Source organism: Typopeltis vanoorti, chromosome 3 (assembly GCF_054136105.1).
Source record: "Typopeltis vanoorti isolate ZY-2024b chromosome 3, IOZ_Tvanoo_1.0, whole genome shotgun sequence".
Taxonomy (NCBI): Eukaryota; Metazoa; Arthropoda; class Arachnida; order Uropygi; family Thelyphonidae; genus Typopeltis; species Typopeltis vanoorti.
The window spans coordinates 127828641-127856325 of NC_143551.1; the positions used below are offsets into that span (position 1 = coordinate 127828641).

The 27685-nt window shown below is 33.7% G+C and overlaps 1 long non-coding RNA gene across 1 annotated transcript; it reads left to right on the top strand.

Annotated features, from left to right (window-relative positions):
• The first annotated feature begins 5445 nt into the window (after positions 1 to 5445).
• On the top strand, positions 5446 to 18494 carry LOC150108551 (uncharacterized). Its single transcript, XR_016550666.1, has 5 exons — positions 5446 to 5505; positions 6635 to 6739; positions 7927 to 7950; positions 12281 to 12378; positions 18330 to 18494. It is a non-coding gene; the product is annotated as an uncharacterized LOC150108551 (long non-coding RNA).
• The last annotated feature ends 9191 nt before the right edge of the window (positions 18495 to 27685 follow it).

The window sequence follows — 27685 nt, forward strand, 5'->3', positions numbered from 1 at the left end:
TTGCCAATTTCACATAAGGTTTAAATACAGTGCGTAGTTGGTGTTTGTTAAGCACCCTGCATATCTTTTCAGACGTGCCTTCAATGTATGGGATGGTGATAGTTTTGTTGTAGTCTTCTTTGGTAGTTAGTGGGGGGGGGTGATTTTTGGGGAGCATTTAGTATTTTATATATCTTATAGGGATTATAGCCATTGGTGAGGAAGGTGTGACGCAGGTGAGAAAGTTCAGAAGTGAGAGCAATGTCATCGGAACAAATTGCTCTAGCTCTATGGGCTAGTGTTTTTAAGATACCATATTGTTGAGAAGGATGATGGTGAGATTGTGTGCGTAAATATCTCCCTGTATACAGGGAGATATTTACACAAATTTGTTCCACGATTCTTTATGACTTTTTCTGACTTCTCTTTTAGCTATGGTTCTTATTCTTTTATATTCTATTCCATCTTCTAATCTTTTACTGCCATTTACGATATGCTTCTTTTTTTCATTTTGATTATTTTTGATTGTATCGTCCCATATCTTTAGGTTTTTTCATTTTATTAATTTTTAGTCTTTCTTAAGCTTTCATTTGCTGCTTTATTTAGTATCGTTTTATATTAAGCCATTCCATTTCTTCATTTTGTTTTATTTCGTCTAAATATTGCTTACTTCTTTGTTCATAGAGCCATTGTATATTTATGTAATTTAATAATCTAGTTTTATAAACAAATGTTTTAAATTTTCTTTCTGTTCTTGTTATTTGGAGCCATTTAGGTAGTAATTTTAACTTTAGTTTACCCAGGAAGTGGTCACTATTCATTTCATATCCCCTGTGAACTCTAACATCTAAAGAGGACTTTGAAATCTTTTCATTTAAGATAAAGTAATCTAATATTGATTAAAACCTTTTGCTGTCCAAGTATATTTATGTATGCCTTTATGCTTATAGAAAGAATTCATTATTTTAAGATTATCATAAACTACCTATTAGATTTTTACCTATTAAATATCTTAATTCTTATAATGTTTTCTCTTGGGCAGAAACATCATTCCACAGAGCTGTAATTTTCAAAATGTTTTAGTCATCATATATAAATTTGAAAAATCTCGGATAATAGTAAAATCTGTTCTCGAAATTTCTTAAATCTATCTGCTTTTGCTTCTGTGTTACTTATAATAATAAAAATCTGGTAAATATTCTGATGAATGAAATGAAATTTTATGCTCAAAAGTTTTGAGCACGAAAACAAAATTTCGTTTAATTTTTAGATAATAACCCCATGATTATTCCTCTGAATGAATTTTCCCCTTTAATATCATTAGTAAAGACTAATTTATCTCTATTTGATAAAAAAGAAAATAAATCAAAATGCTTACAGCTCCTTGTCATCAATATCCTGACATGCATCCTCAATGGGGTTACAGGAACACAATGATAGTACTACATGAAAAAGTTGCATCATTGCTTAATTCCTAGCAACCTGTTAGGAATATAGTAACTCATATTTCTCAAATCTCATATTTCTCCTTTCTAAGGCACTTATTTAACTCTTTCCATCCATATAGCATCTTTGTGTTGGTTGCATGTTTTTCTAATATTTCAACTTAATTGAGTTTTTTATTCTTTCCAGTAAAAAAAAGTCGATATTTCTGAGTAGCAGGTTAATGCATAATGAAATAGAGTTTTCTTTTCTTGAAAACATTTCTAAGTAACTATTTTACTTTTGTTTGGAAATGTAGAATTAAAATGTAACAAACAGATATTTGTTAATGTATTCATTTTTAAACATTTCAGTTAGTTTTAGTTTCATATTTGACAACATACAAAAGCAAGGTTCCACCTGATAAATAAAATTTAAAAGCAGGGTTGTTTTGCAAACTACAAATACCTTGTTGCGTTTAACACAAATGGTTCAGTATGTGACTGAAATAGTTTTCACTACTTATGCGATTTCGTCCTCTCATTACCGTTTTTGCTTTTCAAAAATATTTGGAAGTGTAAGAAAATCAGTAATAACCAGTCAGTCTTATTTTCTGAGTAGAGTTTCTTAAATATTCGATCATTCGTAATATTAATTACGGTTACAAGAAAGAAGTTCATTGTATGCAGATTATTATGTAAAAAATATCACAAAAGTAATCTTAAGCTGAATTAATTATCAACTTGCGATATGCAGGGATTTTAAAAAAGTATGGTACACGTGACCATCCTGATTGTGGTATTTGTTATTTTAAACTTGTTTTGTAATTTAAGAGCCAGGGTTCTAATGAATTCGTCCAGGTTATATGGTATGTTAATTCTTGTAGTTTATTTCGTGAGAAACACAGCTCTTTGAATTTATCAATTTGGATGAAAATGCTAACTTAGAATTCTATTTTATAAGTTCAACAAAACTAATTCAGCTTCACGAGTTGTTATTTCAGATCATCATAGTATTAAAAAAAAACATAAAATAGAAAAGGAAGAATGTTGAGTGTATTCGTTTTGATAACATTTCGATTGCTAATAGAAACTTTCCTGTGCACAGATTATTTATATTTCTTGAAATCCCTGCATTATCTTAATTCAGGTTAAGATTTCTTTTGGGATAATTTTTACGTAATTATCTGCATACAATGAACTCCTTTTCTTGTAATCATAATTAATGTTATGAATGGTTGAATATTTAAGAAACTCTAGTCAGAAAACAAGATTGACTAATTTTCTAAACTGCAAAGATATCAGTCATTTCTTTTAATGTTCACTTATTTCTTGCTCTATGATAAGAAAGGATTATGGTTTCATAGTTTTCATAGTTTGTAGAAAACGTTCATAGTTTCTACAGACATTCGGCTTTGAAATAATGTTGGATTTAATATCCACTATGCCTGTGTAATCAGAAACTCTGTTCTAGGTTATGCTGTTCTGGGAATGTTATTAATATTATTATTTCCTTCTAATGAAAACAAAATTCCCTTAACAAGGAAACCTTAAGTGATATTTTCAAACTTCTCGTAAAATATAGCAAACTACCTAACATCACCATCTTTTTAAGGGTCATTAAAAGTTTTACCGTGCAGAAATTACTAATTAAAAGTTGCTTTTATCGTTTCATTCGTCGTGTATGTTATAAAAAAGGTATAAAATTTCTAGCACACTACTGAAAGTAAACATTATGTCTTCTGTTGTTTTTGTATCGATTTACTATCACGTGTTCATGTTGCCAACCATTTCCTTTTTCCTTTTGATATAAGTTCCATGTTTCTTTTGCAGAGTTCATTCCTTGACGATAACGAAGACGAGTGTGTGCAGTTAGAATAATAATAATAATAATAATAATAATAATAATAATAATAATAATAATAATAATAAAACACCTCAAGATGAAGCTCGAACCTCTTGCGTTGTCCGTCATAATCTTTTTGGCGATTTCAGCGTCGGCAAGAAAGCATCAGAGGTTGAATGTTTTCTGTGGTAAGTGATACAATAAATCTAGAATAGAAATTAGCAATATTCTACTCGTTCACTAGAGATTTAGTTTTTCAGGAATGCAGTTTCTGCCTTTCCTCTTTGTTCATTTTTTGTCCTCTTTCGTATTGTTCACAGATGAACTCCACATAACAGAGAAGTTATATTACAGTTAATGTGACTGTGATGAAACATTAACTGCGAAATTAGATGTACATTGTATAGTTTCACTCACAATTGTGCAATGTGACTATACGGTTACAGATTGGTACATTCTTCTAGAAATCTGGTTCCGTAAATATTTCTTATTTTTATCCTTTTCCTGATGAATAATTATGGTGTTGAACAAAACTGCAACTTTCTGTTAAGCAGACCAAATATGAAATCAGAATCTAGACAACGTTCGCCTTTAAACTGTTGTACTTCAATATGAAATGAAATTGACTCTCCTAATGAGAGCACATTCTCAAGCTCTCCACAGGGATTACAATCAAATACTACTTGTTTTTCTATTTCGTTTTTTCTTTAAACGTGCTGCTATTTTTAAAATAATATTTTACAGTTTTCTAAGAATGTATATATCAATCATTACATATTATGATGAAATATTTAAACTGAACATAAACTATCTATCACTTCGATTATTTTGAACCATTGAATTTTAAATTAATTTATAATGTAAATTAATAGGAGGAGTTGGAATTTCGTGATATTTTCAAGGGACCAGCAAGCCACCAACTAGCCTGCTGTTGGATTCAACGATATTGGATTCATCTCCTTTAAAATGTTTCAGACGCGCACTTCAAGTTCAACAAAAATGGATGTATGCAATGATGTGCTCGTACAATTTTCTTTTCTTTTTATATACTGCACTCCTTATGCTTGTTTATAATATAAATATCACATATATTTTCTACTTGTCTTCAATAATTACAAATGAAATGTCTTGCAGCTCATTATCTGCTTGAACATTTTTTTAATATGGTTCCATATTTAAAAAAAAAGCATTTCGTTCGTTGTCCTAAGGATGAATTCGTCAGAAAGTTTTAATAGTTTCAATTTCGAAACCTTAAGATTTAATATTTCTTATTGCAGATTATGCTACGTTTCTTCCAAGTTGTCAAATACTACGACGATATTGAAGAACAACTTATAATCTAAATGTTGTTGTCTCTTCGTTATCAATAGCTTTTATAATCATATTGTAGAGCATTGTACACAACACTTTGTAAAACATAAAGTGACGTATATAATGCAGCGCAGATTTTTAGATTTTTTTTCCCCCGATAGATCCCAAGCTTTTTTGCGACATTCCTAACCACAGAACGTTGGAATCCTGAACCACATTGGTAGACGGTACATGTTTATAATATGTTTCCGAGATTACATAATCCAAACGGCTTTCTTTACCGACTAAATTATTCCACTTCTACAGTAAGCATATAAAGAAAATTAATTCACAATCTTCCTCAGTGGAAGTTGAACCTATTGCGAAAGGAACATCATACATATATATATATGATTCATTTGGTATTATTTTCAGGCTACTAATGATCCTTGAAACACATCATGAACTTCTACTTCCTCATTCTATTAATTTACAAAATTATTTATATATATTTAATATGATATGATAGGATTCAAATTAACCGAAGTGTTGAATGACTACGTTCATTTACGTTCATTTTAAATAGTTCGATATAACATGCATGATGTATTAATATATATTCTCCTTCCATTATGGAGCCACAGTAAGATACTTTGAGTTTGGCGGAAAATGAACCGACTCTAGGAATCCAAGTGTCTTTTATAAGCTTTTTGAGAGAGAGAGAGAGAGACGTTAATTGAATTCATTCTGTATCCGCTCTGTATATTCTAATTTATGAGCTGTGCATTTTTTTCACTTTTTGGTGTTTGGCAGATTATTGTACTAAATATAGTTTAATATATGTATTAACAATAAAATTGTTGTCTATTTTTAAACGATAAAGGTTTAATTATCCTACTTACAGAAATGGATAAAGATAAAAGGTTGACAGTGTTGATGTGTGCGGCACAAAAAACAACCGATCAAGTAGTAAGTAAGAAAGTAAAATATATTTTCTTTAAGATTTTTTCTCTTATTTATGCATATATATTTTAGTTTATTACTCTACTGAAATTTTCTTTTACTTGATTAAATATTTTATATTTTCAGTTTTATGTAGCGTATAACCTATACACTAATTGTGGATCATGCGGTGGATATCAACCAATAATTTGATATTCCCCAGGATATCGTATCATAAGTACAATAAATCAATATTAGGAGTTGATGTCTGTTTAATATGGAAAGTTGTTTAGAGATACTTTACATATATATTTCAACAACCTTCTTCCTGTATCATGATAATAACTATAAGCTGATACAGGTGTGCCAGAAGAGTTGCCTGTTGGGTTACAGGCAACTCTTCTGGCACACCTGACTCAAAGCAATTATATGGAAACACGATTTCCCATGGACTTTTTCAGAAATTTAAACTAACAGAAATCTATCTATGATGTATCTACTGATCTTTAGATGGCATTTCAAGACAAATTTCAAGACATAAGCATCCATTTAATGAGAAGTATATTTAGGAGACTTTTCCCTGACATATTTTAATAACATTACGCAATAGAAACGGGATACAAGCTCTCCACTCCGTTCCCGTCTGGGAATATAACAGAGGATATTTGTGAAGTATAATAAATAATTATTTGCTTGGTATGCATATATTTTGAGCGAAGTTATAGCGTTCAAACTCTCATTTTTCATGACGATTTCCTGTATGAAGTATTACACCTTATGGCATGTGTACACCCATGCGTTAAAGGGTTAGATGATCCTAGAACATTTCAAGTCACTTCCGAACTCCAATTCATGTAAACATTACAGAGTTTAATCTTTGAAGTGAGTACTTCTTGGAAAATCTACTGATTGCTTTTTAAGCATTTTATGAGCACAATTGGAGGTAGGGGATATGTTCTTTTGTCAGGTCATACCAATAAAAAAGGAAGTTTTATTTCATTTAAATAATTTTATTATCAAAATTTTACGAAAGAACGATACAGAAAAAGTTTATAATCGCTTGTAATTCACAAATTTCACATTATCATACGATATTCATTTGGTACTTTTAGTTAACTTTTTCAAAGCCATCTAATTGGCGTACTATCTCTTACAGATCAAGGAGAAATGGTTTGAATGTTCAACGAAATTATATGGAGCTAACATTACTCCTGCGGAAACCTTGATTAAATTTTGCGACGAAAAGGTCGGAAATCCTGAGGTAATAAAATAAGTAATCCAATGTATTTATTAAAAATTCTTATGGTGTTCCTGATAATTGAGGAATTTTACTTTTATGTATTTATGACATATTAATATATTATTAACAGAAATCATTGCGTGAATAGCGATGTAACAGTTTTTATTTATTCGTTATTATTTGTGGAGCCAATGGAAAAATTTATGGCCGAACACCAGTATCCCAGTCAAATTGTTTTGCTAAAATGTAACATGAGCATAATCTTTCCAGATATTTAAAGTAGGGTAAAAGAAATACAACTGAGCAGTGCAAATATCGGCGATTGTGAGCATCATAAAAACGTGAGAGTGATTATATCTTAGGGTACATGAATCAAAGGCAGTTAAGCAAAGACAAAGCCCTTATTAAATACTAAATATTCATTGTTTATCTGAACACTTCCGTATACACCTTACTATTTGAAATATTCAAGATTAATATTAAATTCTGTACCTTAAAAATTACTCGAATAAAATATGCAGAAATATATTGAAAATGCATTTAATTTTACATTAACAATAAAAGCAATTGCTGAGAATCACGGATAACACAAGAAATTAAATATATGTTAATATCTTTCGAGTCATGATATTGTAAATCTATCGAGGATTTCAGACGCTTCGGTGTTAAAAAGATAAATAGATTTTTTTTTCGACAGGTGTTGCGTAAATATGTCAATAACTGCGAAGTTTTAAAGTTAAAAATACAAAAATATACATAAACTAAAATGTTTTGGTACTTTTGGAATTGCCATAAGAGCATTTCAATTATTCCACAAAAACCTACCTTTTCTAATTGTATCAATCTTCTTCATGTTCAGAGATTCTCCACAGCGCAATTTGCGAGTCATATACTGACGAGAAGAATTTTGTAAGTGAGCAGAAGACCAACCGCTACTTTGATCTTTCGACCTGTTGCATATAATTCTGTCTTTGCCTGCTTATTTATTTGAGAGATATTGTGCAAAAGTTATTAGTTTTCATTCTTCTTTATAAACAGTTAAAAGCAGCGTATTTGTAGTTGAAGCTAATTTCGATTTTCAATTATTCTGTATATTTAATTTAAAATATCCAGAATTATAACGTATTTACTTATAAAACTCCTAAATATATTTTCACAGAAGTTAATTTATTTATACATTTAATTTTACGTTTTCTTTATTATTTCAGTTCGACAGATGTTTTAATGGAAAGGTGAGTATTAATATTAAAACCAAAAATAAATAAACAAATTAGGAGTTATATATGATAGAAAAAGTTATCTTGATTAAATATAGATTTCCTTTTATTATACTATAAATAAATCATAAAACTTAATGGAAATTTCGCATTTTAACGAAATATTTTGATGTGTATATCTTCATAATTTACGAGTGCTATCTTCTTATAATAAAATAGATATCAAATGAATTTTTCTCAGTTTTTCATCAATTTTAAATGTTTTCATTTTTGAAAACAAAGCTAATATTGCCAATGCTCGATTTCTATTTGCTGCTATTTAAAGGAACCAAAAGATTACTTTATTTTTAAGAAACCGTAGATTTAGCATGCACCTAGCTATTTGACAGTAGCTAACCAGATAGCCTACCTTTGATGCAGGAGACTTTTTCCCCCCGGAAACTCGGATTTTTCGTCCTATAAACTCAAGAAAATCGACCGTATCACTCACATTATTTCAGACAGTAACATATTCTGTTAGGGTTAGGTATCAAGAGATGGTAGCACTTCTTTGCTTGTTTCTTCATCGGTTGCCGCCTATAATTAGTAATAGTCATGGGCCAGCTATCTTTGATTGGCTACTGGTGGAGATTGAACTGCCCACTCAGTCTCCAAAAGTAAGATAGGATTAAAATCTTCCTGATCCCTGTGAGAGAATAAAAAGCGTTGGCTTATTATTATAACTTTTCATTTTAATTTTAAAACTTAAAACGCCCAAATTTTAACAACTTATTTTAAAATTATTCAATATACTATGTGATACACCCAGTGGTGAGCCATAAGGGGTTCGCGCGAGCCCTTTATTAAATTTTTCCCAAATTTGCGAGCCCCTTATTCTTCTTGTTTACTTTTTTATTTTTTCAAAGAAAAAAAAATTTTGAAACATATTAAGCGACAAACTCATACGTTAACCTAACAAAAATCAGTCTATTCGTCAGTGTATAGATTACTTGTAATTATTGTTTCAACCCCTCTATAACGAATGCGCCTAAGTCTGAAAATAAAATAAACGCATGTGCTATCTTTACCCTTGTCCCTTGTGAGTGCAAATAACTCATGTTTAGATGATGAAATATTTGTCTAAAAATGATATTCTTTAGAGGTTGATTGTCCTCTCATATTTTTTGATTGGAATTTGTACACAAGCTGTATCAATAAACGTTTTGATGTGAAATACGGCTTATTTTTTTTTTGTGCTCGACGATGCGAGCCCTTTGTTAAAATGTTCATAGCTCACCACTGGATACACCGAACTTATATAAGTCCACTATTATTCACTAACATTTTCGTTTATCCAGTTACGCTCAAATTCCGTTTAAGTCATCGAATGGGAATCCTATTGTACATAAATTTGTTAAGTCACATGAAGATAAATCGGCTAATGTGCTAATCCAAAGTGGATTAGCACATTAGCCGATTTGTCTTCATGTGATGCATGTGCATCATTTTAGACCTTTGATTAAAACTAAAACGAAGCCCCTTCATTATTAGGAATTCAGAAAAAAAAGAATTCTTCATGCACCTTTACAATGACTTTTCTCAAACCTCCAGGTTTTGAGAGGGAGTGTTGCTTCTAATGTTGATTGTTGACATCTAACGAAGACATTTGAATGTCTTCGTTACATGTCAGCAACGAAGACATCTGAATAAATTGCATTGTTGTCATGAACCATTTACACTATATTGTCTAAGCACTGAACTTAGAAACATGGGAGGAGATAATTTGGAAAACATGAAGTTATGGATGCGACATTTCGTATCCATGTCCGAATCTTTTTGACTATCCTCTCTATTCAAGTTATTTAAATATATCCTTGATGAGCTGTAGTGCCCCTTTAAATGACATCTCAAACTGAATGTTTGCACACCAAGCACAAGGCTGCGCTATAGATGATTACTATTCAAATACCTCCTCCACTTGCTTCTGATGAACTACCTCCTGACTGCTTTGTGCATATGAGAAGCGCCATAGAGTTGCTCTACTTTAAATCTATTGCCGATATCCTTGAAACGATCTTTAGCCAGGTATAGAAATACTTCCAATAGAAAATCCAAAATGCTTTTCCAACAGCTTGTATTTGATATATGTTACTGTTATGGATACGTCAAACTATGCAAATGAAAGAGAAATCATGAAAAAACAGCTTCTTAGTGTAATCTCAAAATTAATTGAGATATTTGTCCCATTACTTCATAAGTTTTTTTTTTTTTAAATTATTCTATCACCAAATGTGATTGACTTCAACAAAGCCTTGTTGTCACTGTCTTTAAAGTAGAAAGTTGTGGAGGATATCGTAAAAGGTTCAGTGCGAAGTATGAAGATCATGTACAATGAGTTTTGATTTTCATACCGTCTTGCTTTGAACAGCCTCACTCACGGCAGCCATATTGTGTGAATTTGAAGTTTTAAACTGCATGCAGTTTAAATTCTCATCTGTAAAAAAATGTCACTCGATATGACATTCTAGAAACATGAAATTTGCTGTTCTACTGGATGAGTATTTTTAATCCGGTAATGCAACTTTCAAGGTCATTCCCTACTGTCAAAAAATTATGAAATATATTAAGACTTGTCTTTCATTTCTGTATTTTGAAATGTCTCATAACACTATAATATCAATGAAAATTCCATCATCTTACTAAAATCAAACTAGTGCTGAGGTAGCATTGAAATCTTTAATACCATTTGAACTCTGATATTTTCAAATAATAAATCGTGGAAGCTACTTCTACCTTCTAATTTTCCGCCGAAAACCATGAAAGTCATTTTCATTTCAATTTCCATTGTATAAATTCAGTTTCGTTTACACAATATTAGATTCCTTTATTCTTTCACAGAATCCAGTTTTTGTTTCAGAGTCCTTATATGGAACAAGATTTTGCTTTTCTTCCATTTCGGTTGTTATGATTCGATTTTATTTCATTTTTAATTATATTGCTTCGTTTTAATTTTTTAATTATATTGTTTCGTTTTAATTTTTTAATTCTGATTTCACTTTTTATTAAACGTTTGGATGACGTTTTGCTAAACAGGATACGTCTTTGCTTTTGACATAAAACCACTGACAATATTAAAATGCCATATGCACCTATCCCCCTCAAACATCTTGGAGTAAGCCATCTGTTAGGTCGCATTGTCTTCACTGCGATTATTTACGCCAATACAATACAATACTTAAGTATCATGTTACCATTATATTTAACTAACTTTACCCTTATATTATTATGCTATTTTTTTCTATTTGAACGCATAGAATATCTTTTATAGGAATGTCTTCTAAAATTTGTTATTTTAATATTATCAGTGGTCTTCAAGGTCTACTGTTTATGACATCTTATTTAAGTAGTTTATTGTAGTATATTGAAATATACAGGTGTGTGTGTGTGTGTGTAACGTTTCTAAAAGTTGATGCCGTTTGCAAAATATCTTGAAAGGCAATGGGACGAGGATTCAGCTAACTTTGTCCTTAAATTATTATGTGCTATTTCGATTATGAGGAATGTGCCAGCATAGCGAAAAGGGTATTTTCGATATGTTTGAATAGCAAGAAGTTGACTTTTTGAATAGCAATAAGAAATACATTTTTGTCAAGGGTGGTTTATTTGTTCATTTGTTTTTTTTTTTATTAGTGATAAATTATCTCACCAGTATCGAAGGAAAAAAAAATTATTCTAAAGTAAACTGTGTCATACGTTCAATCTGGTGAACTGGACCCATCTATAGTGATCTCTCATATAGCAAAAGGAACTTCTAATAAATTAACTGAAATGACATCTTAGAAATAATGTGCGTAATCGAAGATAACTCGAAAGACTACGAGAAGATAAAATAAATAAAAAAAAGAAAAAGGAAGGAAAGAAACGCTAGTTGAATTTTAGTGCGAAATCATTCTGGTTTAGAAATTACCATCCCCTTTTTTGCCAATACGTTTTATTTTATAAGTTCATGAATTCACTGGTGTCTAAAATTTAAGTGATAAGTATGACCTGGCGAATTTTCTAATTATATTGACAATTCAAAAGTCCACGTTGTGAATAATAACCTCGAATGGTTCATGGTTCATGCTGTTGTTTCAACTCAGTTCATTCTAAAATGATGCAATCTAAAAGTAGTGTTTGAATTATAACTAGATCCAATTGATTTCTGTGATATCCCGTCAATGCCAATGAGTGAAAAGTTGAGATGGAATTGTTCAGCTAGAAGATTAATATGAATTATATGTTTCCTAAACTCTAAATAAGATGAGATGGAGTTAATTAAATAGAATAAATTATTATTTCAAAGAATCTCACTTTTTCTCCGCAGTTAACAGAAGAAGAATTAACTGCTGATGACGAGAATATTGCATCTTGCAGTTAACTAAATATAATTTCTTCAAGCATGAACCAAAGACTTTACTACGGGTAAGTATTTCATTAAGTTCGTCACTTTTAAGTTATTCTGTCTTTCTTGCTGTTATAATTAGATTTTGAGAAAATCAGATATTTGATTAATCTCTTAATATTGTAAATAAAATATGAGTTTATTTTATTCAATTTCTGAGATATAATTACCGTTATACAATTGTATAATTACAATTACCATAGAATGCATAGCTTTTTAATAAAATCTTTTGGAAACATCGTTGATTTCATTCATCAAAAGGAAATATGGCTATGGTTTAAATGACCATTGTCTGATTCATGATCCTCAACATCCTAAAAATGGCATCGAAGAAGTGGACCTTGACCTTCATTATCCCTTTCCAAAACACCAAGTTATCTTTGATCAGATAATCAAGCTTCTCTGAAAGCCTCTTTTGTCGAAATAATAAAAACATGTAATGGCCTTTGTGGTCTTTCTCTAAAGAGGAAGTTGATATAAATGTTTAGTTTTGATAAGGTCTACGAGATGACTCTTGTGATTAGGATAATTTGAGTTAATCATCACCAGAGGATGTGATTAGGAACAAACAACTTTTCCGGTGTTTGTTCCTAATAGTGACGATCAATATAGAGGGGAAATAAGATATATACATGTTAAAAAGAGTTTCTATATTGTCTCCTTCTAAATGCACAATATAGAAACGATATTGTGCATTTAGAAGGAGTAAAGCCTTGAACCGTTTCTGAGTCTGAAGGCGATAAAATTACTATAAGAGACTACTGTAAACACTTGGAAGTGCTTTGCCAAAAATAGAGTTGATATTCGTTGACTGCCAAAGCAAAAAAAAGCCCAGGAAGTAAATACCCCTTCCACTTCTGTATGATGCCTCCCGAGAGTGGAGAGAAAATTCATTTTGTTTTATAAGACCAGCTCTGTTTTTTTTTAACGCTTTCACTCTTCTTTCTGTCTTTTCTCTCATAATATCAGTACTAGATTTTATGGAAACAAAATTAACTTCGATTGGATCTAGCTATAAGCTACATCCAATGGAAGCCGATTCGTACACAGCAATGATTCTCATCGACATCTGACCAAAACTGTACCGTAATTCATACTACACTGTCTTCTATTTGATAATATCTCATGCACATTTGCACATGCGCACACGACACCGTCTCCCATTCAATATCAATCAAAAACGCATTAACGAAGTGTGTGTGTGTGTGTGTGTGTGTGTCTTATCGTAGTATTAACTCAGAAGTTGATTAATAGTGTGATTTTTAAGTTTTATGTTTGACTCCACCAAAATGTTTAAGCGTACACTACAAAAACTGATGCAAGATAATCACGATGATGTCTTAAAGCTAGAGGAAATTATAAGTTACCATGAATAAATGAATTAGTCGAAAGTGTGATCATGTGTAGATTTTATGTTCATTTTTTCAGTTGAATAAAAATATTAAATCAATTTTTTTCATAATTTTGGGAGCTCATAAATATAAAGTATGTGGCATACGTTGTTTCAAAAATTACCCCTCCCAGGTAAAGGTTGCCCAAGACACCTGAATTGCTCTCAAAAGGCATGGCTTGCACATTTTCTCCCTGACTTAGAGGGAACGCATGCTCTTAGCATATATTTACAAGGTGCTGATTATTTGTATACCAAATACCGCATACTAATAGAGGTAGTGTGAAAATTCAAAAGTTTTAGACTTAGTATATGAACAGAGTTCAAGCAAAAAAGTATAGGTGGCGCCTGTGGATAAGTAATGTTTATGCTCCTATGCACTCGCATTTTATCGTAATTGTAAGTTTTTTTTTTTTGTTCAAAATAAGCAGTAAACGGAAAAGTAACAGAAGGTACTAAGAAGCTGATTACTACAGTAGAACTCGTAAGTACCTATAGTCCATTAAATCTGCTATATTTTACAACTAAAAACAGCAACGTGAAAGCGCTATGCCTACCGTGCGAAGTAAAGATGGCTGCCAACAACGGAAGACTGCCTCGAGTAGCGTCTCCGATCACCAACAAATCGAATGACATTACCAAGTGCCGCAGCTGTGAAACCTAAGTCAAAGAAAGGAAAAAAGGTATATTGTGCGATTTCTGTTGGAACTGGCTACATATTTCCTGCGCGAAAATAAATGAATCTGCGCACAAACTTTTTACCGATCTAAATCAGCCCTACTTCTGCCTCCCTTCAGTAAAACAAATACTAAACCTAGGTATAAGAGTCAATAACCTCGAGCAACAGCTTAATACCGTGATCAATACCTTCTCCTCCAAAATCGGAAAGTTGGAAACAGAGACGCTCAATGACCAGCGCCCAACCGCAAGTGCGCCCGTGCCTACTAACGAACTTCGTGAACTAATCACATCATCGGTACACGAGTCGCTCGAGGCCGAAAATAGGAAACTCAACACTGTTATCCTGAACTTTCCGACGGAAAACGGTACATCCTTAAAAGAAGACGTCGGAAAATTTGCAGGAAAATGCAATTTCGATCCCAGAAATATCGTCAACTGCCATCGTATCGGACCCATTAACAAAAGAAAGGACGAAACGAACTTTTCACGTCTCGTGAAAGCGACCTGCGACTCACCAATAAACATAAACCAAATTTATAGCGATAAACAACAACCTAAAGGACACTTTCCCCCCAGTCGCGCATACGTGCTTGACCTGATTCAACCTTTGCCCAGAGAGAACAAAGGCGCCAACTCCGGTGACCACTAGAAGAGAAACGCCAAAATGGAGACAACATTTGGCGTTTATAATAATAGACTACAAACAATCCAAACTAGTACAAAAACCAAGTGACGCCACGAAGGACACCAGTATGCAGGCACTGCATAGGAAACGTGTAAGACCCTTGGAGTCAAATCCATGCCTAACAGAACCTTGCATATCCATTTCACCAACATCTGTAGCCTCAACTCCAACCTTAATAGTATCCACTACCATCTGCTGTCCACCAAACCCCACCTACTCTTTTTAACAGAAACTCAAATCTCTTCTTCCCCCAGCATTATTCATCTTAACCTTCCTAACTATACACTATTTAACTCCTTTCGATCCAAGGGTGGCGTCAGTGCATATATCTTCTCTGACATACCCTGCCAGGAGCAACCAACTTAGAATCGCCTGACTTCGACCTTCTTTGGCTGAAGATATCCCTCCCTCCACTCAGTCAAATTCATCTGCTGTCTCTATCGCTCTCCTAATACCATCAATCACTCTGAACTCTTCCATTTCCTCTCCTTAAAGTTGATTTTCTGCAGTCCCACTCTCCCAACAGCGAAATCATCCTCCTGGGTGACTTCAACGTCCATAACACCAACTGGCTTTCCTCTTCCAGTTATACAGATCCTGCAGGCAGAGATGGTGAAACATTTGCAGTCACTAATGACCTCACACAAATTGTTCAAAAACCGACCAGAATACCAGATAACCCAAATCACTCCCCAAATACCTAGATCTCTTCCTTACTAATAACCCCTCCAAATATGCAGTGAATATAGTGGGCCCCCTGGGCAATTCTGACCACAATTTAGTACTCATCTCCTCCCCCGTGCAACAACGCTTACACAGTCATCCCCACCCAAGAGTAGTTTAGTATTATAACAGGGCCAAATGGGACAGTCTCCGAGACTACTATACTTCATTCCCATGGTTAGATTATTGTTTCCTGCCTTCCAGTACAAACATATGCACTGAACGCATCACCAAAGTGATCCTCACTGGCATGAAAAAATATATTCCCCACACTACTCAGACCTGCCATCCCCTAACTAAACCCTGGTTCTCCAAATAATGTGCCAAGGCTGTACAAACGAAAAATCAGGCATACTACAACTGGTTTAAATCAAGAACCCCATTCCCATTCAATGCTTATACTGAAGACCAAAACAAATGCAAGAAAATTATCAATACTTCTAAAACAGAATTTGAACGGGCCAAAAACAGGAAGCTTGCAGCCGTGCCTTTGATCTCTTGCCAAGGTAATTGGCCGTAACTTTTGCCCTACACTATTCCCACCTCTATCATACCCTGGTGGCTCCATAGCAAAATTACCCATAGAAAAAGCTAATCTCCTGGCATCACACTTTGCCTTCAATGCACACATAACTGACAATGGCAAAAGCCATCCAGTCATTCAAACTGCCCAACATACAACTCCTTCTGTATCCTTTTGCCAAAAAGACATCACAAACCTGTTGTCTAAATTAGACACAAAAAGTCTCCTGGCCCTGACGGCATTCCCCGATTATCCTGAAGGTCTGTGCATCGGAACTGACTCCTATCCTATGTCATCTGTACACACTCTCTTACTCCACTGGTATATACCCCAAAACCTGTAAAACTGGCCTATATTCAACCCATTCTTAAAAAGGGTGACAAATCATCTTAACCTTCATCTAACTACCGCCCTATCTCACTCACTTCAGTCCTATCTAAAGTAATGGAGAAAATCATCGACTCTCAACTCCTAATCTACCTTGAAGGTACTCGGCCATTAAGTAACCACCAGTACGGATTCCGTCAAAGCCGTTCAACAGGAGATCTACTCTCATACATCACCCATCACTGAACAAACCATGGAGAAATTCGGTGAATCCCAAGTAGTTGCACTCGATATCTCCAAAGCCTTTGACCGAGTCTGGCACAAATGCTTACTAAGCAAACTCTCATCATTTGGCCTCAGGACTTCTGCAGATGGATTATCAGCTTCCTGTCTGGACGCAGACTATGTGTGATGGTAGACGGCTCCCTCTCCTCTCACCATCCAACAAATGCTGGGGTCCCACAAGGTTCAGTTCTCTCACCGACATTCTTCCTTCTATATATCAATGACCTACTTCAGTTGACCTCTAACCCAATACACAGTTTAGCAGATGACAGCACATTACATTCCTCCCTTTCATTTGACAAACCCTACTCTACACAACTCACCTCAACCCACAGAACATCAACCACAACTGTCCTTAATTCTGACCTCCAAGCCATCCGCCAATGGGGCTCAGATAACCTCGTCAACTTTAATGCTAGTAAAACCCAGTTCTGTCTTATTTCTTACAAAAAAAAGAACCATTTCCCCCCAGCATAGTTTTCGATAACACTCAAATTCTCAGACAAGATGAAATTTCTCCCCTCGGAATTATCCTGACATCAAGCCTCTCCTGGCACATCACAATCCTAGCACATCACAATCTAAACATCCTAAATACTTCACAACCATTGCCTCTAAACACCTCTAAACAGCTGTTAACACTATACAAGTCACAAATCCGCCCAGCTCTCGAATACTGCTCTCACATCTGGAGTGAGACTCCAAAACGCTCCCTCAAAATGCTTGACTCAATACAGAGGAGAGCAATTAGACTAATAAATGACCCATCCTTCACTAACTCACCCCCCCACTTTCACATAGACGCCTGGTCTCTACAATCTGGATATTCTAGAAATATTTCCATGGGAAATGTTTATCTGAAACAGCATCAATAATTCCCCCCACCATGTACTAAGCCCATCGGAACATATACAACTGCCGCCCAACATCCTTTCACAGTACACCTCGAAACCCACAGAACAGGTTTCTTTTCCTTCTCATTCATCTCTGCTACTGCGATATTGTGGAACAGTCTTCCCCCCAGACGTATTTCCCAAGAAATACAACATACAGGCGTTCAAATCTAATGTAAACAAGTTTCTCCTTTCGCAACTCACCACCCATATACGGTACTAACGTACTATAGGTTGACCAGCCAATCTCTTGTATATGGGTCCAACATTAAAAAAAAAAAAAAAAAATGGCAATTGAATTAAGGATCGAATTTTGTTCTTAAATTACAACCTGACGAGAGTAACATTCGTTCACTTTCTTCAAGTCTAAGGCAAGTTGTTCTTAATTTAGGAAACAGAAGTGTTAGAAATGAAACAGTTGCATCAACATTTAACCATTTAACACTTGCTTTATTTCTTTTCAGATTTCCATGATGTCTAATCATACTTGTGGGAAAAGAATTATTCATCTCAAGTTATTAATTGCCCTAATTGTTCCTGTCAGCTGAGAATGTAGCTGCTACCACTGCTGTAATTTAGTTACAAAAAAAAAAAACCTAATAAAAGTCACTAACGTAGGTTTAAGCTAACTCTGCACTAAAAGTTTTAAAGTTATTAAAAGTATATTCTAATTATTATTATTAGCTTCATTTTATTTAAACTTTTAATTGCTTGCTTTTAATTTGTTCCTCTAAGCTATGAATATAACAAAAGTGTTTTTTTTAAGTTTTTGTACTAAAATATTAACTAATTATACTATCTATACTAATTTTCAAGATAGTTTTTGTATACTAATATATTAACTTTGATAATTTTTGCATTTGAAATAAATTCTGCTAAGCATCATTTTCATCGTTTCGTTATTTCTTCTTCTTTTTTTGCAAAACGTTTCTGCAATGCTCAACAGATGCTTCGCTGTTAAAATAAATACAAATCAATATTGTATTAAACCAGCGCAAATTACTTAAAAAGGTTAAATTAACAAGATTAGATATATTATAAGTAGTGAAAGTGAGCTTATATAAGCAAATAAGCATAGAAAAGAATTGATTTGAGAAAAAGGTTGGCAAGAATCAGTTTGGTATATTAATCAAATATTTGAAGATACGTAGGGTTCACTAGGTAGGCTGTTTACAATAGGGAAAAAGGTGTAGAGGAAAAAACTGTTACACTTGAGAATAATTAATGAACCACAATAATAAAAATAATAGCTAAGACACTGAAGATGACTCTTTAAATATAAAGATACTATACAGGTATGAGAATTGTATAGTAGAAAATTATCTTATACTACTACTTGGAATGACTTACAATCGGAGGCAATTCATTTTGCATTTCACTAGCATTCTCAGCAAAAATAGAACTTGGAGTCACTAACCCTTATTAAATATTGAAAGTTCAATGTAACTGCATTATGTAACTCCATAATATTCTTTCGTGATTATAAAAAAAAAAATACCCAGTTAAGTGATAAATCGAAATAGGTTAGTTTGATTTAGCCGTAACAATAGAAAAATGAAAATCGACTAGTTTTGCCACAGAATTTATGGCTTCTTTCAATACAATAAATAAAATATATTTATTGTATTTATTGTATTGTATTTATTGTATTAATACAATACAATAAATACAATAAATAAAATATAGAAATGGAGTTGGCACGGATTAGCTTTTTTTTTTAAAATTTTATTTTTATTTTTATTTATTTATTTTTTATTTTTAGTATCTGTGGCTAAACTAGTCGGTTTTCAATTTTATATTGTTACGGCCAAATAAACCAGATCCATTTCTCTTTATAGCTGATTTTTACTAGTCGAAAGTTTAAATAATCATCATATCCAGCTAAGCTTTAAAAGTTTATTAACTTGTGTGATAATCTGTTAAAACTGTTTACTATTACACAATTCTTCATGAAAAATAAAAATTAGTTATGCGACTTTCAGATTTTCAAACTACAAAAGCTGAACTTTAATATTTTGATGGATTCTAATTTCTAGGACTTATTACTTGCATTATCGTTAATACGATAGGAGAAGAAATGTTTGATTAAACAAAGTCATATACCGATCTTTAACCGTAGGCAAAAATGATAGAATAATACTGATTCCCCAACATTTATATAAATTTACTTGGCTATACATATAGAGTAAAAAATCCAAATAAAATCCAAATAAGAAAAAAAAATTACACATCTTTTTTTTTTTTTTTTACAAAATAGAGAATATATATATTTTTGCAAAGAGATTCTGGCAAAATTAGGGAGAAATATGGATTTTTTTTGTGTGTGTGTGGGGGGGGGGGAGGTAGTGTACACATTTCAAAAAGATTTTGAGGAAATTAATGAGAAGCATGTTTTTTTTTTTTTTTTTTTTTTTTTGGCTAGTGTAGTCAATTATCAAAATCGATTGCAAATGTTCATCAGTAAGGCTCACGTATTTCATCTTAAAAATCTCTTTTTATTAGTTATCTAATTTGGATATAAAGAAATATGTGCCAATATTGACCGAAGTAAACTTGTTAAAAGAATCATGTAATCGAGCCGTAGTTTGCCGATCGCCCCTGAAATGAGGGGCGGGGGGGAATCGACAAACTACGACCCGACTGTAGGATCCCACTAAAATAAGAAATCATTATATAAGATTTTAAGTGAAGCGAACTAATCATCCTCATAAGGAAGTGGTAGTAAGGTTTTTCATCTTCATCCAATACCGACAAATCGGTTGGAGAACACCCGTAGTTTACTTCCGTACTGTTCCGTGACATAATGCATAATAAATATACAAATCCCATTGCCGTGGTTATTACCTCAGCAGTAATTAGAAACAACTAAGACAGCATCGCCGCTACTATTTGAGTCAGTGGTAGATTAGCACAAAATTGCGTATAATTCTTTCGTGCAAATTAGAAAAAGAGAGGTCTCTTTTGCTCAATCGTGATGTTTGTCCTTCAGATGGAAAGATTTGGATTTAATTCAATTATGCAAATAAGACTTCATTTACTGTTTGTATTTAAAATAGGAGATTTTCTCATTACAGTATTTAGCTGACAGTCTTTCCCCTTCTATCAAGCAATCTGACCGCATACAAATTCTTTGATATTACTATTTTTGCAGAATGATCTCAAAATTATACAGCAGATGAAAAAGAAGGGGAAAGAAGCGACATTATTTGCATTTCGTTTGTATTTCTTTGCTTATTCCAGGAAACCACTTGTTTACTTGGAAGAAAAGCTTTCTAATTATTTTCTTGTCGCCCCCTCACCCCTTCTGTTTATCAATCTTTATCGGTAACCGTGTTTTTCTTTGAAAAACTTGGTTACGGTCCTAATAGTTTATCAGCCTCGAGTGAAAAGGTTACCTGCAGTAGTTTAGCCAGATTTTCTTATTAAAAACGGGCACCCAGAGGGGGGGGGGCAAGGGGTCCTTCCCCCAAAGAAAAAGGAAAAAAGACTAAAAAAATTTTCTAAAAATCTTTTCCTAATTAAAATCCTTTTTTTTTTTAATTATTTATGTTGTATCGTGTCTTCTATTTCTATACTACCTATGAATTAGCGACCATTGCAGATGCTCAGTCATAGGTGTATGCGATGCGGAGTGTGTATTCTCAAATCGTCTACTAAATTCACCCCCCCCCCAAGATTAAACCCCGAGTGCTCTACTGGATGTTTGCATAAGATAAAGCAGAATGTTTGTCTTGAGGAGCAGATGGAAAGCAGCATATGCCATCACTTGAAATGCAACTTCGGAATATTCAATAGACTGATTTTTAAGAGAATTTTAATGATTCTTCTCTCTCTCTCTTCTCTAGACTCCTTTGACGTAAGAAATGGTAACTCAATCATTTTCATCATCGCATTGACGGTTTATATTATTTAATAACTTGATATAATTGTATATCGTCATCATCATGGTTTATTTACAATTTACAATTTGTAAATAGAGAAACGAACTAAATAAATAGGAATAAGAAAAAGTTAATTATTATATGTTGCTTTCCAGGCTTCTCTGTTTTGAGCCAGTAGAGTTATTTCTCGTGGAGAGAAAGAGTGAGTGAGTGAGTGAGTGAATGAGTGAGAGAGAGAGAGAGAGAATCTGTGCTGATAAGATGGTTAATATGTTGCCAGAATTGTTTAGTTGTCTCCGTCTTTGTCCATTTGAGGGGCGTATAAAACTAAGATGTCAAAGTATGGAGAAGGAAGTGTCTCAGTTGATGTGCAAGCCAATATAGATGACGTCTGCGTTTGGTTTCAATCAGGGGCTTTTGGTTTGCCTCTTCTAAAATAGTGGAATTACGAATATGAGCCTTCCAAAATAACCGAATAACAGTCTTAAGCAGGTTACATTAAAGCTATTAATGGTTTCTATTGCTTTTTGGGTGGAAATGTTACATGTTTCTCCACCATATAAGAAGATAACCTGAGAGGTTGTTTTATAAAGCCTAATTCTTGTTTTCAACGTAATGAGGGATGATTTCCATATATTTCTTAAATTCTTTGTGTTGATTGAGCGCTTTGTTTTCTTAATATTATATCATTTACAGTATTATATATCTTTAAGCCAAAGTATTGGAAGTCTTCTACTTTTCTAAAGGTTGGTTTTGTTCTGTAATGAAACTTTGTACTATATTTGTGAGTATTTTAGTTTTATTTGAGTTAACTGTAAATCCAACTGTTAATTTAACTGTCATCAATTAAGATAACTGTAATCCATGTATATAGTAGCCATTAGAAATAAGTGTTTTACTGATAATCTCAAGTGTTTTTTGGTGCAAGAGCAACTTAGATGAACAAAGAGTACAAGAATATAATAAATTTAGTTCAATCCTTTATCCCAGGGAGAGCAAATAAAGTTTGCGCCTGAAAATATCTTCAGGACTGAATATAGTGTTGTACTATCTTACCTGGGTAAGTAGTACAACACCAGGGCAACTCGTAGCAAAGGTGGAGCAAGCTACCAACATCCTATCCCAGTATCTCCCATAATGCAAAACACATCTCCTGTGGATGGATATGTATACTGTTATGCATTAAGGGATTGGCCACTACCCAGACTAGTTTCGACCTTTATTGAGGTCTCTTCAGTGGGAGCCAGGCCCAGAGTTGGAGACACCAGGCAGATAAACTTTCAAAGAGTACAAGATCTCAAACAAGACCTCGACTAAATTTGTTAATTTCGTGAAAAGGATCAAAAGCATGGATATCACGAACATAATCTAATGCTATTGAAATGATGGATAGTATATGAATTTAGAAGACACTTTTTAAAGTGTTCCTTAAAAAATTGACACTGTAATTGATATTGTAAACCCATTTCATCATTCAGTACCATCCGTATAGTTGTCTCTAGGCAACTATATTTATCAATCCTCCATACAGGGAGTTTATATAATACATTCCGTGAAAAAGGTTTGATCTGGACAAACAAGTAAGGAATATAGGTAATTCCAATCTCGCTCATTTATCAATAACGCCAAAAAAATACGTTTTAGCAATATATATATATATATATATATATATATATATATATATATATATATATATATATATATATATATATATATATGTATACTGTTATGCATTAAGGGATTGGCCACTACCCAGACTATATATATATATATATTAATATATATATATATATATATATATATATATATATATATATATATATATATATATATATATATATATAGATAAAGGATTGAACGAAATGGCTACTATATATATATATATATATATATATATATATATATATATATATATATATATATATATATATATATATAATATATATATATATATATATATATATATATATATTTATATATATATATATATATATAAATTTATATATATATATATATATATACTATATATATATATATATAAATTTATATATATATATATACTATATATATATATATATATATATATATATATAGTGATATTTTCAAAATTCTCGTAAAATATAACAAACTACTTAATATCAACACCTTTTAAAGGATCATTAAGAGTTTTACTGTACAGAAATGACTAATTAAAAGTTCGTTTTATCGCTTCAGTCATCGTGTATGTTATAAAACAGGTGATAAAATTTCGTAGCACACTGTAGAAACTAAAAATGATGTCTTCAGTTGTTTTTGTATCGATTCAATATCACGAATTCATGTTGCCAACCATTTCTTTTTCCCCTTTCGTATAAGATCCATGTTTCTTTTGCAGAGTTCATTTCGAGACGATAACGAAGACCAGAGTGTGCAGTTAGAATCACAGAAACGCTTCAAGATAAAGCTCGAAATTCTTGATTTGTCCGTCATAATCTTTTTGGCGATTTCATTTTTGGCGAGCATCAGCAAGAACGCATCAGAGGTTGAATGTTTTCTGCGGTAAGTGAAACGAAAAATTTTGAATGAAAATTAGCAATATTCTACGCTTCCGGTTTCAGGAATGTCGTTTCTCGAATTCTGCTTAGATCGACTAAGCAGAATACGAGGCGGAAGAAAGCCAGAAGAAAGTTTGGGACAGGGAATGAAAATGATGCTGTTATCTAATCAGACAATATTCTAAGTAAATCAGGGACAGAAGCTCATTTATATTCATTTAACGAAATGGACCATGATTATGTTGAAATGGATAGTACGGCAAGAATGTCATGTGTAACGAAGTAAGCAGTTTGGATTCTTTCCATAGTTGTATCTTCTGGTCTTCCATTTCTTCGAAGAATAATCCGAAGTCAGGCTCTTTGCATAGTTATTAGCAGCTGAGCTGGCATTCAAGATGGGCATACAGTTTATTGGTGTCAGAAGTACAGTGCTGTTGAGAACTAGGTTGAATTATTTCAGCTTCTTTTGGAACATAAATGTGTTTATTAATTTTATAATATAAGCATTTATGTTCAAAAAGCAGCTTCTTTACTGAAGTTTCGGTTACAATCATTCAACAGTAATTTATTAGGTGGCAGTTAGACTGCCAAATGACATAGAATGCCAGTTGTTATTAATCTAGTACATTAATTCCTACAAATAATGTATAATACAATTCAGTACACGATTTTAGAGCAAATACAATGCAAAGTGAGTGGTGTTTCAGGGGATGTCTTTCGGTAATCTTACAGTATCTCCGTTCTCATATTTTCCAACGAGATATCTAAGTGGTTCATGGTGGAAGTGTACTCTAGATGACCTCTAGAATTGTCGACTATTTTATGTTTATTTTTTATTTATTTTTATTTTTTGATGAAGATGATCATTTCCTTTTCTCTATTAATCTCCCAAAGTCAATAATTGATTTGGGATATTCAAACAGCTTGCTCTAACAAGGAAACAATATGTTTGAAAATTTCCTTTTATCGCGATCTATGCTAGTTACTGATATCATATTAGTGTTTAATGCACGCTTTTGTACCTGTTCTTCGTTGTATAGTTTTCTAAGGCTATTTACAACATGCAGTGGTACATTCAATTCTAGACCAGTGGTCACGCATGGGGCAAGAGAGACATTTCTAAAGGGGGGGTGCAAAGCAATGGTGAATATTATTGTTTATTTTCGAACACAACTCCCGCATGTACTTGATATTCCATCCACTTATTTCAATACAATATAACATTAGAAACATTTGCAACTTTCACGCTTATTTCGTGGACATTATTATATTGTAAGTTGCCATTATGGTTTAACTGCAATGTAGTCACAACATCTTAAGAATTTGGTTCATTAAGATTTCAATGAAATTCTCTGGTTAGCAGTTGTACACACCTCCCACTGTATACGCAGTGTTTTCGCCACTCAAGACAACGTTGCATGATGGTTCGGGTAATGTAGGGTTTGCATATTGTGGTCCTGGAATGTAGTGAACATCTGCACTCAATGTTTTCGTGTTCCAGTTCAAGTAGATGCACGGAACTCAGCACTAGATATGTCGGCCAGTGAATGATGGTTTTTACATATTATCTTTCGTAGCATCCTGCGATCACTTTAGGTGAGTGTGATTGATCATCCACTGTGGGTAGAACTTTCGGTTGACTCCCTGCGCTTCCATCTCAGGATGGGATCACTGATTATTGACCTGGAATGGCCCAGTTTTTTCAACAATTTGCCGAACAGATAAGTCTGCAACATGACATCCTACTACAACTCCTATTTCGAACACCATCAGTTCCCTTCTCTCAGCCATTTCACCCGGACACAGTTGAACTGACTTAGCATCACATTTCTCAAATTTATACTTGCTAAAAATACTGCACAATGGCACGATGCACATTGCCCATGGGGATGTCCACTGACTTCTTCCCAAGCAGTGTATGTGCTGAAGAGCAAGCCAGCAATCCCATTAAATATTTTAACATTAATATACCAGTTTAGGAATTTGAAACCTGTAATTTTTAAAATAATTATCTCTGTGTACATTTCACTTTTACATTAGTCTGAAGTATACTCGTAATTGTTATGAAACATGAAGGAGGAAACGCAAGAATTTTATTATCTTTTTAAGAAAATAAGCGGAGCGTCTCTTTAAAAATATTGAAAATCCGTACTCTACAACTTCTAGTAAGTGTGTTATCGTATATTCTACGAGCGAGCCCTTGATGCTACAAGTATCCATCCATCCATCTTCAAGGCCCACCTTTCCTAATTGGATTGTGGGGCAGCAACTGCAAGAGGGACTTCCAATGGTCATGATCCTCTGCCACCAAGCTCAGGTGCTCTGGTGGGACTCCCAGACGTGTACCTCCAAGGTTTTGGATATAATCTATCCAGCGAGTCCTTGGCCTTCCACGTGGCCTACCCCCCTTTGGCTTGCCAAAGAGGGCCTGCTGGGGGAGCTTCTCTTGTGGCATTCTGACCAAGTTCCTGTACCATTGTAACTGCGATCTCTCAACACGGATAAGCAGCGATTGAGTATTGAGGGTTTCCCGAATTGCAGCCCCGCAACCCCTCGAAGGCTGCTTGGATTCGTGTCTGCATTCATTCTGTCATTACCCAACTCTCATGACTATAGGGTGAGGATGGATACATGGATTGTATTGAAGACAGCCAGTTTTGATTTCTGGCTTAACTCCCGCTTCAATACTACCGAACTGTCAAGGTCCTGCAATATTGTGCTTGCTGAGCCATTTCGAGTATCTAGCTCTACGTCCCACTTTCCATCACTCGTGAATATGGACCCAAGGTATTTAAACTTCTTCACCTGCCTCAGTGGGACTCCACTCACATGTAGAGTGGACTGGGACAGTTGTCTTGAGACCACAGATGTTTCCGTTTTGGCCACACTGATCTTCATCACGACTTCTGCACAAACAGCTACAAACCTATCCGGGGTCTGCTGGAGGTCATCTGTGGCAAAGATGTAGCATTGGATGGCGTCCAATGCTACATCTTTCAATTCTGACACACTCACTACCTCGGCTGTGCCTATCAATCCAGTCCAGAAATATTATGAAAAGGAGGAGTGACAGAACACACCCTTGGTGGAGACCAATGGAGACAGTGAAAGGTTCAGACTTTGTGTTGTTTACCCTGACATAAAACTCCGGGCATTCATACAGGGACTTGATGCAGCTAATAGTTAGCCATCTACTCCATGCTCCTGTACTACTCTCCAAAGCTTATCCCGAGGAACCTGGTCATATGCCTTCTCCAAGTCCACAAAACATGTGTAGGCAGTCTTGGCATATTCCCAAGATTTCTCCAAGACTTGTCTTAACGTGAAGATTTGGTCAGTTGTGCTTCTACGAGGACGAAAGCCACATTTTTTTTTTTTTTTGGAACATTGACTCAACTATGCTCC